Source organism: Phoca vitulina, unplaced genomic scaffold (assembly GCF_004348235.1).
Source record: "Phoca vitulina isolate PV1807 unplaced genomic scaffold, GSC_HSeal_1.0 scaffold15, whole genome shotgun sequence".
Taxonomy (NCBI): domain Eukaryota; kingdom Metazoa; phylum Chordata; class Mammalia; order Carnivora; family Phocidae; genus Phoca; species Phoca vitulina.
Genome location: NW_022589718.1, coordinates 17,190,254 through 17,207,104, shown reverse-complemented (window position 1 = coordinate 17,207,104; position 16,851 = coordinate 17,190,254). Strand labels below are relative to the sequence as shown.

At 35.1% G+C, this 16,851-nt stretch overlaps 1 protein-coding gene across 3 annotated transcripts in view; it reads left to right on the top strand.

Moving 5' to 3' along the window:
* The window catches only part of SGCZ (sarcoglycan zeta), a 1,037,264-nt gene that overhangs the window by 639,136 nt on the left and 381,277 nt on the right, over positions 1 to 16,851 (top strand). The window lies entirely within an intron of this gene.

Here is a 16,851-nt window from a genome sequence, read left to right as displayed (position 1 = left end):
AGCACATGGAAAGATGTTCAATGTTATTAGCTCTCAAGGAAATCCAAGTTAAAGCCACAATTAGATATCAGCATATAGTTATCAGAATGGCTAATGTAAAAAAAGAATAGTGTCATTACCAAATTTGACAAGAATATAAAGAAGTTGGGTCACTCATACATTGCTGGTGGAAACATAAAATGGGACAGCCACTCTAGAAATTAATTTGGCCGTTTTTAAAATAAAACTAAGTATCTGATTACCAAACAACCTAGTAATTTCACTCCTGATGTGTGTTCTAGAGAAATGAAGACTTATGTTCACACAAAACTCATACATAAAGGTTTATAGTGGCTTTATTTGTAAAGGCCAAAATTTGAATGCAGCCCAAATATCTTTCAATATGTTGATTGTTAAACAAACCAGAGTACCGCCATACTGTGGAATACCATTCAGAATAAATTATTGATACACAGAAAAACCTGGATTAATTTCCAGGTAGTTATACAGAATGAAAAAAATACCTAAAGTTGAATTCCATCTATATAACATTCCTGAAAAGACAAAATTATTGAAAACCTGAGGTTGCCGGGTATTATGGAGGGGGCAGAGTCAGGAGAGAAATATATGTGGCTAGAAAGGGCAACATTAAGAATTCTTCTGATGATGGAAATGTTCTGCATCTTTACTGTTCAGTGATCCTGGTTGTGATATTTTGTTAAATATATTATATTAAGATCTTAACATTGGGGAAAGTTGAGTATAGGGTACACAGGAACTCTCTGTATTATGTTTTACAAACCTGCATGTGAATCTACAATTACCTCAAAGTAAAATTTTAATTAAATCAATTATATCCTAGAGAAAATGTCTTCTTGATTTTGTTTTACTATTGTTAATTTAACTATGTTTTCAGCAAGTGCAAACATGCTTATTATATAATATTGATTTTTGAAATTAGAACTCAAAAACGTATGCTGTTATTACAAGGAGAGAGACAGAGGCAGAATGAGGACAAGAGAATGAGAATGTACCAAAATAACATTTCTGAATACAGTAAATGATAAGGTCCAAAGAAGGTTAAAATTAGCAGAAGATTCCTTTTGAATGTCAGATTGAAAATAGTTCATTCCAATATATATTTTTCATGATCTCAATCCTCTTTCATCATTTCTATTTTATTTTCATGTAGAAACATATTGTGCCCTCATTCCTGCTTCATTCATTCTGCTAAGTGACGATAATATGACAATTTTTGTTTCACTGCTATTGCATCTGGGGAGGAAATTGATGTGTTTTATATTATTTTTCTTGCTGAATTGTTTTTTACCTGATTCAGCATTCCTTTATTAACATACTTGGATGTTTAGCACATGCCAGCAATGTGCCAAGAGTTATATCTAAAGCACTGGTGGCTGACACCTTTGTCCAAATTAAATTTTAATGTTATTAACAGTTTCAATTACCATTGATTACAACATTCTCAAGTTTCACCAGGCTGGCATGAGTTACAACAACTGTGAATAGTAATAGCTGTTTTCATGAACAGAAGATCCCTGTGGGGAGGCTGTCATTAGAAACCGTATGACTGCCAGAGAGCACTTCAATATGTCAATTCCCCAATGTTCCATAGTCATCAAGACAAAATCGTAGTTTGTTTTCATAGTTCCAAGACATCGTTAAATGTGAACCAAATTACCAGTTGCTAATATCCCATAAAGGATCTTCCAGGTTGCACTATAAACCACTATGGATGTAACTTGTCAGTGTGGAATGATTGTTATTTGAATACTTGTCATAACAAATTCTTTCTTGTGATAAATTTATCGTCATTCCTTTGTTTTAAAGTTTCTTAAAGGAGAATGAATTCAATTTGTACTCATAACTGGCATATCTTGAGTGAATGCAGTATTTTAAACACTGTGACATGTGTTGGTAATCTGAAGTAGGACATGACCAGTGCACAAGAAGCTAATTATAAAACATGCAAGACACAGAAAATACATGTATACATATATATGCTTATATTATAAATATATATTCTTATGTGTTGTATATAAGCACAAAACCATCAGTGCTATGCCACAGTTTCTTTGAAAATGTTTCTTTGAAAATGTAAGTATAGCTGATTATATAGCTGATTATACTTATGGAGAGTCAAAAACAAAACCAGTATATTCTAAGGCAAGTCTTGAAAAAGAAGTAGAGAAATACAAGAGGGAGATTATTGTAGATGTAGAGACAGAAAGACTGAATTTCCAAGATAAGAAAATGAATGAAGAAAAGTAGAGGAAGCCATAAACTATTCTTTAGTTCCCCATTGAGTCTTAGCATAGTAGTTATCTGACATTCTCTAACACCATAGATGATTTTTAACAGAATATTAATATATTTAAAAATGTAACATATAATGTTTCCTAACACAAGAATTAAACTATGTACTCTCTTGACTTTCTTAGTATATAGTATTATAGTTTATTACAAGTAGATTAATTAGAAATATTATAATACATCATTTTACATCAAAAACTTTTCCATATTTTTTCATTATGAAGTTTTATTTTGGTTCTTGTATACTATCTATTTTATGTTTTCTGCTGTACTGAACATGGATCCAGGAAAGAGATTCATTTTGCTACAGTATAGCATAATTCTAGCCATTTGTAGGTAAGGTTTGTCATGTTTCAGAAAAAAAAAAAAAAAAAAAAAGCTTCCTGATAGCAGGTATCAAATAGCGTTCTATAAATACTATACTAATTTTATTTTATTTTATTTTTTTTACTTTGGGGATTAATTGATGTGGTTATTTTATAAGAATTAAAAAGATGTTGAAAAAGCAGACACATTACTATATAAATTTGCTGAGCGATAAGCAAATAGTCAGAATTAAAGAGAGTGAGTTAGCATTTCTTTTGCTGCACTGCAACTGAATTTTACCTAACCCTATAATTCCCCTTCTTACATGGGCCACCTTATTAGGGTAAAGCTTCCAAATGTAAATCAATGCCAAAAAAAAAAATACTTTGTGGACTTAATGGGAAGATCTCTGTTTCAACACAATAAGAAATTTTAGAAATAATTGTGTTATATTCCACAATAACTTTTATAAGCTATTAAATGAATTTTCCAGTTCTGTAATCGGTTACTGTATCTTATTTTAAGATTTGTTTTATTGAAATAAAATGTTAATTAATAAGCATTTCATCCATAGGCCAATAATTTTCAGTGTGTAGTAGTTACATTCTAGGAGTACTATGTGTATAGACACACACACACACCACCAAGCCGGCAGTAACATGTAAATATTAAAGTATGATGTTTTCCTTGTATATTAACATATTTGTGATTCTTATTTTTTAAACTCAATAGTAATGATTAATTTTAAAAATGGTTCTACAGGGGCACCTGGGTGGCTCAGTTGATTGAGCGACTGCCTTCGGCTTAGGTCAGGATCTCAGGGTCCTGGGATCGAGCCCCGCATTGGGCTCCCTGCTTGGGGGGATGCCTGCTTCTCTCTTTCCCACTCCCCCTGCTTGTGTTCCCTCTCTCGCTGTCTCTCTCTCTGTCAAATAAATAAATAAAATCTTTAAAAAAAATAAAAATGGTTCTACATTATGACCAAGGAGGGATTATTCTAGGTTTACAAAGATTATTCATGTAGACCTGAATGTCTCTAAAAAGCCTGTCTATATAAGTATATATATATAAATATAATATATAAAATGAATATAAATATAAAATATATATTATATATATTACAACAATATAAATTCTCAGGCTTCATTTACAGGATCATAATCCTCAGGGAAGGGAGCTGGGAATATCCATGTCTAAGGAACACCTTGAAAAGTCTCTAATGAAATTTGAGAAGTGCCAGATAGACAATTCCTAAAGTTTCTTAAAGTTCTTAAATTCTAAAAATCTAAATATTAAATTGGAGCATCAGCTATGGTCTACATATTACACAGGGATTATGAGTGAGCAGGAAACATGCCAATAGGAAACGAAATAAGATATATTGGGACGCAACAGGGATTTATGATTTGTTGGAGATCTTCACCTATGAGACTAATGTGACCTGCTTGATGTATAAATACATCTTACATTTGCATAATAAATCATGCAGCTTCCACTTGTTTATATTAATGGGTACTTCAAGATCTCTCTTTCAAAGCCCACTTTCCACTTCCCAAGCACCCATCTTACTGAGATAGGGGTCAGTCCTATTTCCAAACAGCATGCAAAATGCCTAGAGATCTTGCAAACAAGGCTAAGTTTTAGTTGCCACAGTCTTACTTACTACCAGGTGGATGTGTGCTTGGTTTATAGCCTAGACACTTTCACATGCTGCGAGTGTTGCCCTATGATGAGAACCCCAGTTTCACAGATGCTTTTGCTTATCCTCAAAAGTTTAGCAATTTTTCCAACTTGTTTACACAAGATTATAGACCTTTCAAATTTATTAAATTGCAATTGATCATCTGTAGACTATGCTGACTTACCTAGATGTAATCCAGGGATGCTCTGTCCTTCAGGCGTCAAAAGAAGTGGACCTCTTCAAGTATCCCTCCTGAAATCCTAGGACTGTTGGTGGGGAATTATGTTATCTTTTGCCTCCAACACCTTGTTTAAGAATTTGGATTAAGCTAACGATAGTCTTTTTAATGTCCTTTTCTTCCCCAGATTCTTTCATATTGCATTTTAGCTCAGTTTTTTCAGTTCTAAAATAGAATCACTGCAGGGCTGTTTTTATTGCAATAATACAAAATCTGAAGAATTTAAAGTCATGAACAACTTAAAATTTAATTAGAATGTCCCTGTTTTATTTTAGGCTATCCTCCCCCTGGAAGTTTCTTGGAGACCAACATTTCTAAGAAGGTTCTGGCATGCTGCCATGTCTGCTGGTCCTCTCATACTTGATCTTTTCTTCAAACTTGCTCTCAGTTTTTCGTAGGCAATTATGCAGACCTGCCTGAGACTATATCTCTTTGTTGTACAGTTTCTTTATGACATGACCTTTGGGCCTTTTGGGGAAACAGAAGTAAAAACAAAATATCCTCCTAACTTAAAACAAACAAACAAACAACGAAAACCTCTCCACAAAGGAGAAGAGCAAGATATGTTTTATTATTGAATACGCAGTACATTAGAATGCAATGTACATTCCAGGCAATCCGCTGAAGGAATAGCAAAGACAAAAGAAATCTCACCCTCTTCTATAGCCAAGCAGATAGGACACATTACATATGTTTTCTCAAGGTAAACAATAAATAGTCTTCAAGGAAGACAGCAGCATCATTTGTCACACAGAGTTCACCCTAAATTCACCTGGTAATTCGGGCAACCATCTATAGTTGCTAACTGCCTTATCCAAGGCAAAAATAAATTTCTCCTATATTTATAATGCGGTAGATTTGCAACTTGGAGCCAGGAGCCACCTGATATTAGGCTACTACCTCTCCACAGAAAAGGGGACATAGGGTGCTCTCTTCCCTGATGTCTACATTTCAAAGCGATGGCTCCTAGGTCCTTAAGAAATACATTGTTAGGGGAGCCTGGGTGGCTCAGTCATTAAGCGTCTGCCTTCAGGTCATGATCCCAGGGTGCTGGGATTGAGCCCCGCATCGGGCCTCTGCTAGGCGGGAAGCCTGCTTCTCCCTCTCCCACTCCCCCTGCTTGTGTTCCCTCTCTCGCTGTCTCTCTCTCTCTCTCTCTCTCTCTCTCTGTCAAAATAAATAAATAGAATCTTTAAAAAAAAAAAAAGAAATACATTGGTAGGTTGTAAAGCTGGTGGGAAGTTTATGTAGCTTGTGAAAAGATTTACATACATCTCAAAGGAGCAGGAAAGAATTCACAACTGCAGGTTTTCTAAAATAAATGCTTCAAGAAAAGAGGAGGATTTCTTTCCCTTTTTGAACCAGGGAGAATTAAATATTTAATTTTCTTATTTTTAATGTGGATTTGTCCTTACAGACCTCACCACTCAAAATGGTCTATAAATGGATTTTACTGACCCAAAGCTATGTTATGACATAATTGTAGGAGGCAGAGGTGGTGGCTAGAGACAGTTGTATTGTAGTTTAAATTCCATTTTTTTCTGTTAATAGATTACCAGTACATTAACAAGGTTCCAATATCTCTAACATCTTTTGTCACAAAGATGTTTTTTAGTGTATTTTCCAGAATACAAAGATAGACTTTACAGTAATAGGTTTTGAACCTGGGAAACCTTTATAAATCAGCAAAGTCAATAGCTTTTATTTTTCTGGTGTGAGATACATTAACACATCCAATTAATGACCAAACTTGAACTGGAACTTGAGCCTTTTAATAATCAGTCCACTTTCCACTGCACCTTTCTGCCTCGTATTTTACTTGTATATGAGTATAGTTTCATTTAAAGTAGGATATTTATGGTGATAAGCCCAAACCTTACTAGGCATATTAAATATAAAATAATATTTTCTAAGTGTTCCAAAGGGAATTTCTCTCTCTGAAATTGTTTAGCCTACATTCCTAACTGAATGGGAAATTATTTTATTGGGCAAATAAACTAGAAATAATACATTAGTCACAACTGTGAAATTGCTATCTGATACCTTGAAAAGTTACAATGTTTGCCTGATTATTTAGGAAATTGTATTGCAGTACAAATCAGCCGCAGTACAGATTGCCCCGAGGAAAATACAACTTTCCTGTAGCTTGTGTACAAGTAAATACCAAGTTTTAGTTAGAAGTTTTTTAGCCATAATTATACTATAGTTTTCTTTCTGTAGTTGTTTATCTGATTTCGTTTGCATTGCCTAACTTTTGATAAGATATGAAAAGCTTCAGTTTTGGGTGGTAGAGAACACTGACATGCCTCCTTGGAACAGGTGTAGATTTTCTTGCCACTGTCATTACTTTAAGCTCTTGACTCTTGCTGCCTTTTACATTTATGATATAATACACATAAAATTCTAATCCTGTATTACTACATTTTTGTAATATCTCTCCACTGGATTAAAATTTTCCCATTCATCATCTTCTGAATGTGGCAACATTTCATTTACCTCAAAAATAATTTGATGAGGGGCACCTGGGTGGCTCAGTTGGTTAAGCGACTGCCTTCGGCTCAGGTCATGATCCTGGAATCCTGGGATCGAGTCCCGCATCAGGCTCCCTGCTCGGCAGGGAGCCTCCTTCTCCCTCTGACCCTCCCCCCTCTCATGTGCTCTCTCTCTCTCTCACTCTCTCAAATAAATGAATAAATAAAATCTTTAAAAAATAAAAAAAATAAAAAAATAAAAATAAAATAATAATAATTTGATGAATTTACCTACCAGTAGAGCATTTAAACACTATTGATAACAAAGCCTTGAAACCTAAATGGCTAACACTTTAGGGCTTACTTTGTCCTGTGTTTAATTTTGATTGTCAGCAGAAAGAAAAAAATGATTTGTATTTCTTTATTTTATTTTTGTCGATACGTTATTATTTTGAATTTATTAAGATGTGTATCTACAATTCCCTATGTTCTGAGTTTAATGTTTATTCTATCAAGTAGTTTAGGCTGATTGAACGTTTCGTAGTGCATTTCATCTATTTAGTCACATGATAGTTCTGGGAGACTCAAAAGCCCTCTAGAGCTAGCTCACCTTGGAGATGGCTGTTGATGTTTCTCTGGTGAGAAATGGCTTTCATTTAAAATTTTCAAGTCTATTAGTCTACCTCTACTAGATGTCTATTATTAATGATTCAGCAGCAGGTAAATCAGCTCACATAAATTTGGATACATCATATTCTTCTGGAAGCAAAAGGAAAAGCCATCTCCTAAGCAATTACAAGGGTTTAAAGGTATTTATATAATTTTATTTTATTTTATTTTTTGCCACTTTAGCTCACTTTTTCATTTAAGTTTCAGATGGGATCAGAGAGAAACTTGATCCTATAATAACATTTTCTATTTTTCATTGACTAAACAAAGAAGCAAAAGTCAAATTACAGACAATAACTATGTTTAAAATGGCAAGTGTTGTCTAATAAAAATCTTGGAAACAATAAATTCCATATCATTCTATGAAATGTAGAAGCTTTAAGGTAGCACACTCAAAAAAATTTAAAGTAACAATTAATTATACCATATTTATTTTTTAACTTTTATTTACTATAAATTAATCCTTATATTTTGGGCAATGATGTTAATCTTCGGACCTAGTCATAGTACACAAAGGTTTTGAACATGCTATATTAACACCAAGAAAACTTATATTTGGATTTAAATGTGTTTTTGTTTCCAATTAATACTACACATTTTCTTTAAAGTCTGTGAAATATGAGGCAAATTAAAATACCTTTTTGTCTCGATATTCATTTTGTTAATCCTAATTATGTTTAAGCCTACAAAAATGTATTCATTCAAATAGTACAGTGAACCCATTTTCATTTTATTCTTAAATTAGAGTACTTAAAGGATATTCTTCAAAAAATACTTGTGATAAGATGAAATCTATTAAAACTAATTTAATCTAAAACTTGATAATCAACTTGGCCAGAATTCCAATGTAACCAGTTTTACCTAGAAAGATACTTTGTTCAGTGCTATGCTTCTCAGAATGATATTTAATAGCATGCCACTCAGGGAAAAAACTATAGACTCATTGTGGTATATCCCTAGAATTTTAATTTTCCCCAAAGATTTGGAGAAATTAATTCATTGCTCTTATAAGAATGAATATGCATTGCTCAAGTAGTAGATTGAAAACTCTTAGCATCCTGAGGACCCTGTGGAGCCTTAGTTGTGGTGGGTGGATGTTCTTTCTCTGCCTTTAAAATTATTTCTCTTAAAAAGACAGTGTTTAAATGCTTTTAGTCACTGATAATTTTTTTAAGTTATTTTTTAAGAGTTTATTTATGTGAGAGAGAGAGCATGAGTGGGGGAAAGGGGGCAGAAGGAGAGGGAGAAGCAGACTCCCCACTGAGTGGGAAGCCAGATATGAGACTGGGGATCCATCATGGGGCTCCATCGTGGGACTCAATCCCAGGACTCCGAGACCATGATCGGAGCTGAAGGCAGATGCTTAATCACCTGAGCCACCCAGGCACCCCTTTTATTAAGTTCAGAGAAAGACAAATACCATATGATTTTACTCATATGTGGAATTTAAGAAACAAAACAATGAACATGGAGTGGGGGAAGAGAGGCAAACCAGAAAACAGACTCTCAACTATAGTGAACAAACTGAGGGTTGATGGAGGGAAGTGGGTAGGAGATGGGTTAAATGGGTGATGGGTATTAAGGAGGGCACTTGTGATGAGCAATGGGTGTTGTATATAAGTGATTAATAGCTAAATTCTACACCTAAAACTAATTTCACACTGTATGTTAGTTAACTGGAATTTAAATAAAAACTTGAAGGAAAAAAAAAACATAGAAGTGTTTGCAAAATAAATAAATAAATAAATAAATGGCTCTAATGATGCAACTGCTGGTGTAGTATAAAACACACAATTCAAAGTTCCCTGCACAACTCCATAATAAAATCTATCAGAACAAACATTTTTTACATCTCATTATTCACTTGATTTATGGAGAGTTTGGCTATCTCCATCTTTGTCAAAATAAGTTCATGTCTAGTTTTTCATCCTTAACTAGAAATTATTGTACTACTTTTTGTAAACTTTAATGATGACCCATACTCACCCATAACTATTTATGTCAAAATGTCTTAGATGTGTTGAACAATTCCTAAGTACTTGATGGCTAGAGTTCTATTATTCTACAATAATAAAGGATGTACAGTATCAGGCTTCTGCCATATTTTTGAAAATTCATTTCCATGTGGGTCAGAATTTAAATGTCAGTGATACATGATCCCATCAAATACATTCCCCAAGATGAGCTATTAAAATAAAATACCAAAGAGGTTCTCCAGACATTAATTTGTGATCTGTATATGTAGCACCAGGTTACTAGACCATGGTATAGGGTAAAATGAGTACTTTTATTTCTTGACTTCTTTTCCCTAATTTTTTTTTTTATGTCCAATAACCTAAAGAAAAATATATCTCAAAGGAAAATGAAAAAAAATAGATATAAAGTTAAAATATATTCATACTAACATCAGCTTCGCTTTACTTATTACAGTATATAACAAACTTGCATTTTTCAGGATCTTATAACTTCTTTCTCATTGGAAAGTAGATAAATTACTTTAAAGACCCAAAAGGACTATCTAGTGTACTACTAAAATAGTGTCCTGCCACTAGTTAGACAGCTTAGCTCTCAAATAACTTTAGAAATCTCTGTATACTCACCTCAGTTGAATACTCCTAGTAAATTATAGGAGCATGTAGTGCACTAAGAAATCCCTGATGTATATTGCCTTTTCCTTTAACAGTACTTACCTTTTGATCCATTGGAGAGTGTATGTGCGAGTGTGTGTGTGTGTCTGTGTGCGCACGGGTGTTACAGAGTGTGATATGTGTCTGTGTCTGTTATGGAGAGGCCATTAGGGATTTAGTGGAGAGGGGACCATGAAGTTGTGGACTTTCCTACATACCCATTTTAAGACATGTACTAAAACTGATCAAAAGTAGTTAAATCAAGTAGACAAAATAGGCATTAAGTAATTTTAATGCTGGACAGGAAATAAGTCTTCAGGGTCAAGTCAAATGAAGAAATATAAACAAAGAAATGAGGTGGATTTAATCATTGATGAGTAGCATGAACGAGGAATATTTTTGTAAAGTTTTTAATGTCTATGAGGAATGTGATTATATAAAACTAGGAATGATGAGGTTTCCAATTGATTAAAAGCAGTACTACAGATTTGAGCTAGTAGAATAGGCCTCCATAACCTTCTTTTTTTTAAATTTAATTTTATTATGTTAGTCACCATACAATACATCATTAGTTTTTGATATAGTGATCCACGATTCATTGTTTTTGTATAACACCCAGTGCTCCATGCAGTACATGTCCTACTTTTTCTTTTAATCTTTTTTTTTTTTTAAAAGATTTTATTTATTTATTTGACAGAGAGACAGAGAGACAGCGAGAGAGGGAACACAGCGAGAGGGGGAGTGGGAGAGGGAGAAGCAGGCTTCCCGTGGAGCAAGGAGCCCGATGTGGGGATCATGACCTGAGCCGAAGGCAGACGCTTAACGACTGAGCCACCCAGGCGCCCCAGCATGTGCCCTCCTTGATACCCATCACCAGACTAACCCATCCCCCTACCCCTCTCCCCTCTAAAACCCTCAGTTTGTTTCTTAGAGTCCATAGTCTCTTATGGTTTGTCTCTCCCTCTGACTTCCCCCCCCTTCACTTTTCCCTTCCTTCTCCTAATGTCCTCCATGCTATTCCTTATGTTCCACAAATATGTGAAACCATATGATAATTTACTTTCTCTGCTTGACTTATTTCACTTAGCATAATCTCCTTCAGTCCCATCCATGTTGATGTAAAAGTTGGGTATTCATCCTTTCTGATGGCTGAGTAATATTCCATTGTATATATGGACCACATCTTCTTTATCCATTCATCTGTTGAAGGGCATCTCAGCTCTTTCCACAGTTTGGCTATTGCGGACATTGCTGCTATTTACATTGGGGTGCATATGGCCCTTCTTTTCACTACATCTGTGTCTTTGGGGTAAATACCCAGGAGTGCAATTGCTGGGTCATAGGGTAGCTCTATTTTTAATTTTTTGAGGAACCTGTTTTCCAAAGTGGCTTAATCTGCTCATTCCATATTCTGTCTCAGGAATGACTTCTTTAAAAAAAAAAAAAAAAAAAAGATTTTATTTATTTGAGAGAGAGACAGAGAGAATGAACACAAACACAGAGGAGAGGCAGAGGGAGAAGCAGACTCCCCACTGAGCAGGGAGCCCAACGTGGGGGTCGATCCCAGGACCCGAGATCATGACCTGAGCCAAGGGCAGATGCTTAACCAACTGAGCCACCCAGGCACCTCTCAGAAATGACTTCTTAAAAGAAATATTTTTTGTCTCTGATTCTGGCCTTGAGAGATTTTAACAGAGCTTATATGAGAATCCAGAACATTAAAATAAGAGGTCTGATAAAAAAAAATGATATGTATATATTTCTGTTCAAATTTCAAAAAATTCATTGATTTCCTGAGCTATTATCTAGAACATAGCTTGGCTTATGATGGTGACTTGATAAATGGTTGCTGGATGATCAAATCTACACATTGATTCCATAAATTTTCATTTCACATGAAAACTACTGAGATTTTATGTTCATCAAAGAGAGGTAGGAGAGAATGGGGGAGGAGGGGAGAAGAAGGGAGAGGTTGAGGGAGGGTATGTGTTCTGGTAAGCGCTGTGAATTGTGCAAGACTGTTGAATCTCAGATCTGTACCTCTGAAACAAATAATGCAATATATGTTAAGAAAGAAAAAAAGAAGAAGAAGAATGTAGCAGGAGGGGAAGAATGAAGGGGGGGAAATCGGAGGGGGAGAAGAACCATGAGAGACGATGGACTCTGAAAAACAAACTGAGGGTTCTAGAGGGGAGGGGGTTGGGAGGATGGGTTAGCCTGGTGATGGGTATTGAGGAGGGCACGTTCTGCATGGAGCACTGGGTGTTATGCACAAACAATGAATCATGGAACACTATATCTAAAACTAATGATGTAATGTATGGGGATTAACATAACAATAAAAAAAAATTAAAAAAAAAAAAAAAAAAGAAGGGAGAGGTTGAGAATAAGGACGAGACTCAGCAGGCATCATTTTGCAGTGCATTTCCTACTCTGTCATGGAGTTCCATTTCTGAATCAAGTAACATCTATGCTTTGAAGCACTTTGCATCATACTCAAGCAATATTGGTATTTCCTAGACAGAATATAGAAAGTCAAAGATATTCTACATTTTCATACTACAATAAATAAATTATTATGTACAGAATGCATATAAGCATTCCATTTATGTAAAATGTAGTCAAAGTTCTGTAAGCAAGATGTGAGGCAAAGGTCAGTGATCAAGCTGCGTGTGGCTCTGAGATCCAACCAACCCTGGTGATCAATGGGGTGACAGATGTTGCAGCCAGTTTACCCTCACACCCATTTCTGAGATCCAATCAAATGTATTTTTTTCACATGAAAGGCTCATAAAATGCCAACTTTAGGTATTTTTTTTCTAATTTGTAATACTTTGTTTTCACTACACCATTATTTCTTAGTACATATGCTTTGTGTATAATAAAAATGCAACTAAGTTAACTCACTCTCCTGTATGCTACCTTCCATTTCCACGCCAACTACCATTTACACACATACACTCTGACCAAAAGGAATTCATATGGACAAAATGGATATTTAGGACAAGCAGTTAATTTAAATTAGTAAAGTGCCATACCAGTTTGAATTATATTTGTAATCCTTTTAATAAGAAAGATCTTGCTTAGTGTTTTGAAGAGATTATTTTGTACTTCTTTCTTTCTTTCTTTCGAGATGGGGAGGAAGGCGCAGAGAGGGAGGGAGAGAACTTAAGCAGGCTCCACACCCAGCGCAGAACCCAGTGCAGGGCTCCATCTCACGACCCTGAGATCATGACCTGAGCCAAAATCAAGAGTCGGATGCTTACCTGACTGAACCACTCAGGCACCCCTTTGTATCCATTTCTTAATTTTTTTGGCTACTAAAACAGATTTGTCCACCCATAGGTGCAGCGAACATAGCAGGTAATAGTTTAAAATGTTGAAGTTTTACAAGTCATTGTTCTCATTCTAACTTTTGAATGCAACCATAGCGTCTTAGAAAATGGCCTTGTTAATCGATTTTGATGATAATGAATTTTTAAGTAAAATGGGAATTCTGCAAGAAATTATATTACTCTTTTATATTTAATAAAATTAAGGACCTGAAAGAACCAATGTGTTCTGTAAAACTGAATTACTTCCTATTCAGTTTCATTGGTTTGTGGTATTTTATCTTAACATTAGAAATATATAAATGATTAGTTGATGAAAAATTTTCATCTAGAAGACACCCCTGCATTTATGAATAAAAAGTGTAAATCCTCAGAAACTAATTAAAATTAATCTTTAGTTAAGTGTCGAAGAAAAATTGCATCTGACAGATAAAGAGGTTAAGGAAGATTTATTCAAGACTACTGTGATGGGGTGCCCTGGGTGGCTCAGTCAGTTAAGCGTCTCACTCTTGATTTCAGCTCAGGTCATGAGCTCAGAGTCCTGGGATCTTCCCCACCTCAGGTTTTGCACTCAGCATGGAGTCTGCTTGAGGATTCTCTCTCTCTTCTTCTGCCCCTCCCTGGGCTCATGCTCTCTCTCTCTCTCTAGAATAAATCAATAAATCTTTTAAAAGAAAGTCTATTGTGATGGAGGTCAAGATTATTGCAATAGAGGAGAGAGATTGAACTCAATTCTTTCGAAACACAGGGTGAAGTGTTTTTAAGCATTTAGATGAGTTAGTGGAATCTAATGGAAGATGTTGAGAGGGACGTTGGTCAGTGTGATTAGTCCAGATGTGTTTGCTAATTCATGCTTATGAAAGTTGGGCTCCTGCCTTTCCACAGAGACTGGGAGATAGGGATGCTGTCTTTCTTGATGATCACATTTCAAAGGGAGGCTCCAAGATCCTTGAGAAAGACATTCCTGGGTTGTAAAAGTGGCAGGAGTCTTGAAGAAGATTGGCGTCTCAAAGGTGCAGAGAACGAATTTACAGTTACAAGTTATCTAAAGTAAATGCTCTAAGAAAAAGAAGGTGGGGACCTAGGGTCAGGGGGAAACCTGTCTAAAGTTTAGTCAAGCTGAGGGAGAATTTTAATGTTGTCTTTGCTATAAGCAACAAACCAAAAACAGTTTATCATAAAGATGATAATGGGATAAAAAATAAAAGATGATGATGGGATATAGAATATTATATTAAACTTTTATTCAAAATACAATATAGGACAAAGAAGATGTAGTATTATATTCAAAAGTCTATTAGCCATAAAAAAAAAAAAATGAAATCCTGCTATTTGCAATGACATGGGTGAAGCTAGAGAGTATTATGCTAAATGAAATAAGTCAGAGAAAGACAAATATCATATGACTTCACTCATGTGGAATTTAAGAAACAAAACAAATGAGCAAATGGAAAAAAAGGAGAGAGAGAGAAGCAAACCAAGAAACAGATTCTTAACTATAGAGAACAAAGTGATGGTTTCCAGAGTGTGTGTGTGTGGGGGGGTGAAATAGTGATGGGGATTAAGGAGGGCACTTGTTATGAGCACTTGGTGTTGTATGGAAGTGTTGAATCAATAAATTGTACACCTGAAACTAATATTAGACAGTATGTTAACTAACGAATTTAAATAGAAACAAACAAAAAAACAACAGGTTAAGTATCTATTCATCAATCTTCAGATTCTAATATGAGGATAAAAATGTCTTATTAATAGTGTCAAAGAACTAATGCAATGGTAGGGAATAACCAGTCTGTGATCGAAGAAAGGACCAGAAGAAGCCAGAAAGATGGATCTAGCATTCAGATATCTTTCCATTTTGGGGTATTTACCTCTGTGGAAGAAGCAGCTGATAAGCTAAGCTGTGCATTAAGGAGTTTCATGGGCTTAAGTGGAAAAAAGTATTTTTTTATAGCATGTCAAGAGTGGGGATTCTGGTTAACCACCCAGGTGGTCCTTTGAACCCAAAGGACTGTGTCCTAGGAGAAAGAATAAATCAAAATTAAACCCACCACTACGCTTAATATTGTGTTGAAACTTTAATCCTAAAAATAGTGTTAAGATTCTGGCTTGGACGACACATATACTAAAATTGAAATGATACAGACAGTGTTAGCATGGTTCCTGATGACATAAAAATTTGTGATGCATTCCATATTAAAATATATATGTTACTAAAGTGGGTCTGAGACTACTAATTCTCTCAATACTTGGCAAAAAAAAATTCTCTCTAGGCTAAGAGAACATCAGCTGAGGTCTCAAAAATATTCTAGATTTTAAACCTTCTCCAACTAATGAGTTTTGCTTCTGGAAAATAGAATTGAAAATTTTCAATAAACAAAAGAGCAATAGTTTGAAATAATGAACATTTGAAACTCAAACTTTTAGAATCTGGAACAAACAGATACAATGATAATCAGCACATTTTTGTGACATCAAAACAAACAGAAAAGAAGGTAGTGTTCTGGTATCCATATTGCATAAAGTGTTACACTTTGCTGTATTTAATTTATCCTATAAGACATATCCCTCATCACTAGATATTATGAAGTTGTTTTTTTTTTTTAATTTTATTATGTTATGTTAGTCACCATACAATACATCATTAGTTTTTGATGTGGTGATCCATGATCCATTGTTTTCGTATAACACCCAGTGCTCCATGCAGTACACGCCCTCCTTAATACCAATCACCGGGCTAACCAATTCCCCCCTCCCCCCCTCCCCTCTAAAACGCTGTTAGTTTCTCAGAGTCCATACTCTCTCATGGTTCATCTCTCCCCCCAATTTCCCCCCTTCATTTTTCCCTTCCTTCTCCTAACGTCCTCCATGCTATTCCCTATGTTCCACAAATAAGTGAAACCATACGATAATTGACTTTCTCTGCTTGACTTATTTCACTTAGCATAATCTCCTTCAGTCCCATCCATGTTGATGTAAAAGTTGGGTATTCATCCTTTCTGATGGCTGAGTAATATTCCATTGTATATATGGACCACATCTTCTTTATCCATTCATCTGTTGAAGGGCATCTCGGCTCTTTCCACAGTTTGGCTATTGCAGACATTGCTGCTATTTACATTGGGGTGCATATGGCCCTTCTTTTCACTACATCTGTGTCTTTGGGGTAAATACCCAGGAGTGCAATTGCTGGGTCATAGGGTAGCTCTATTTTTAA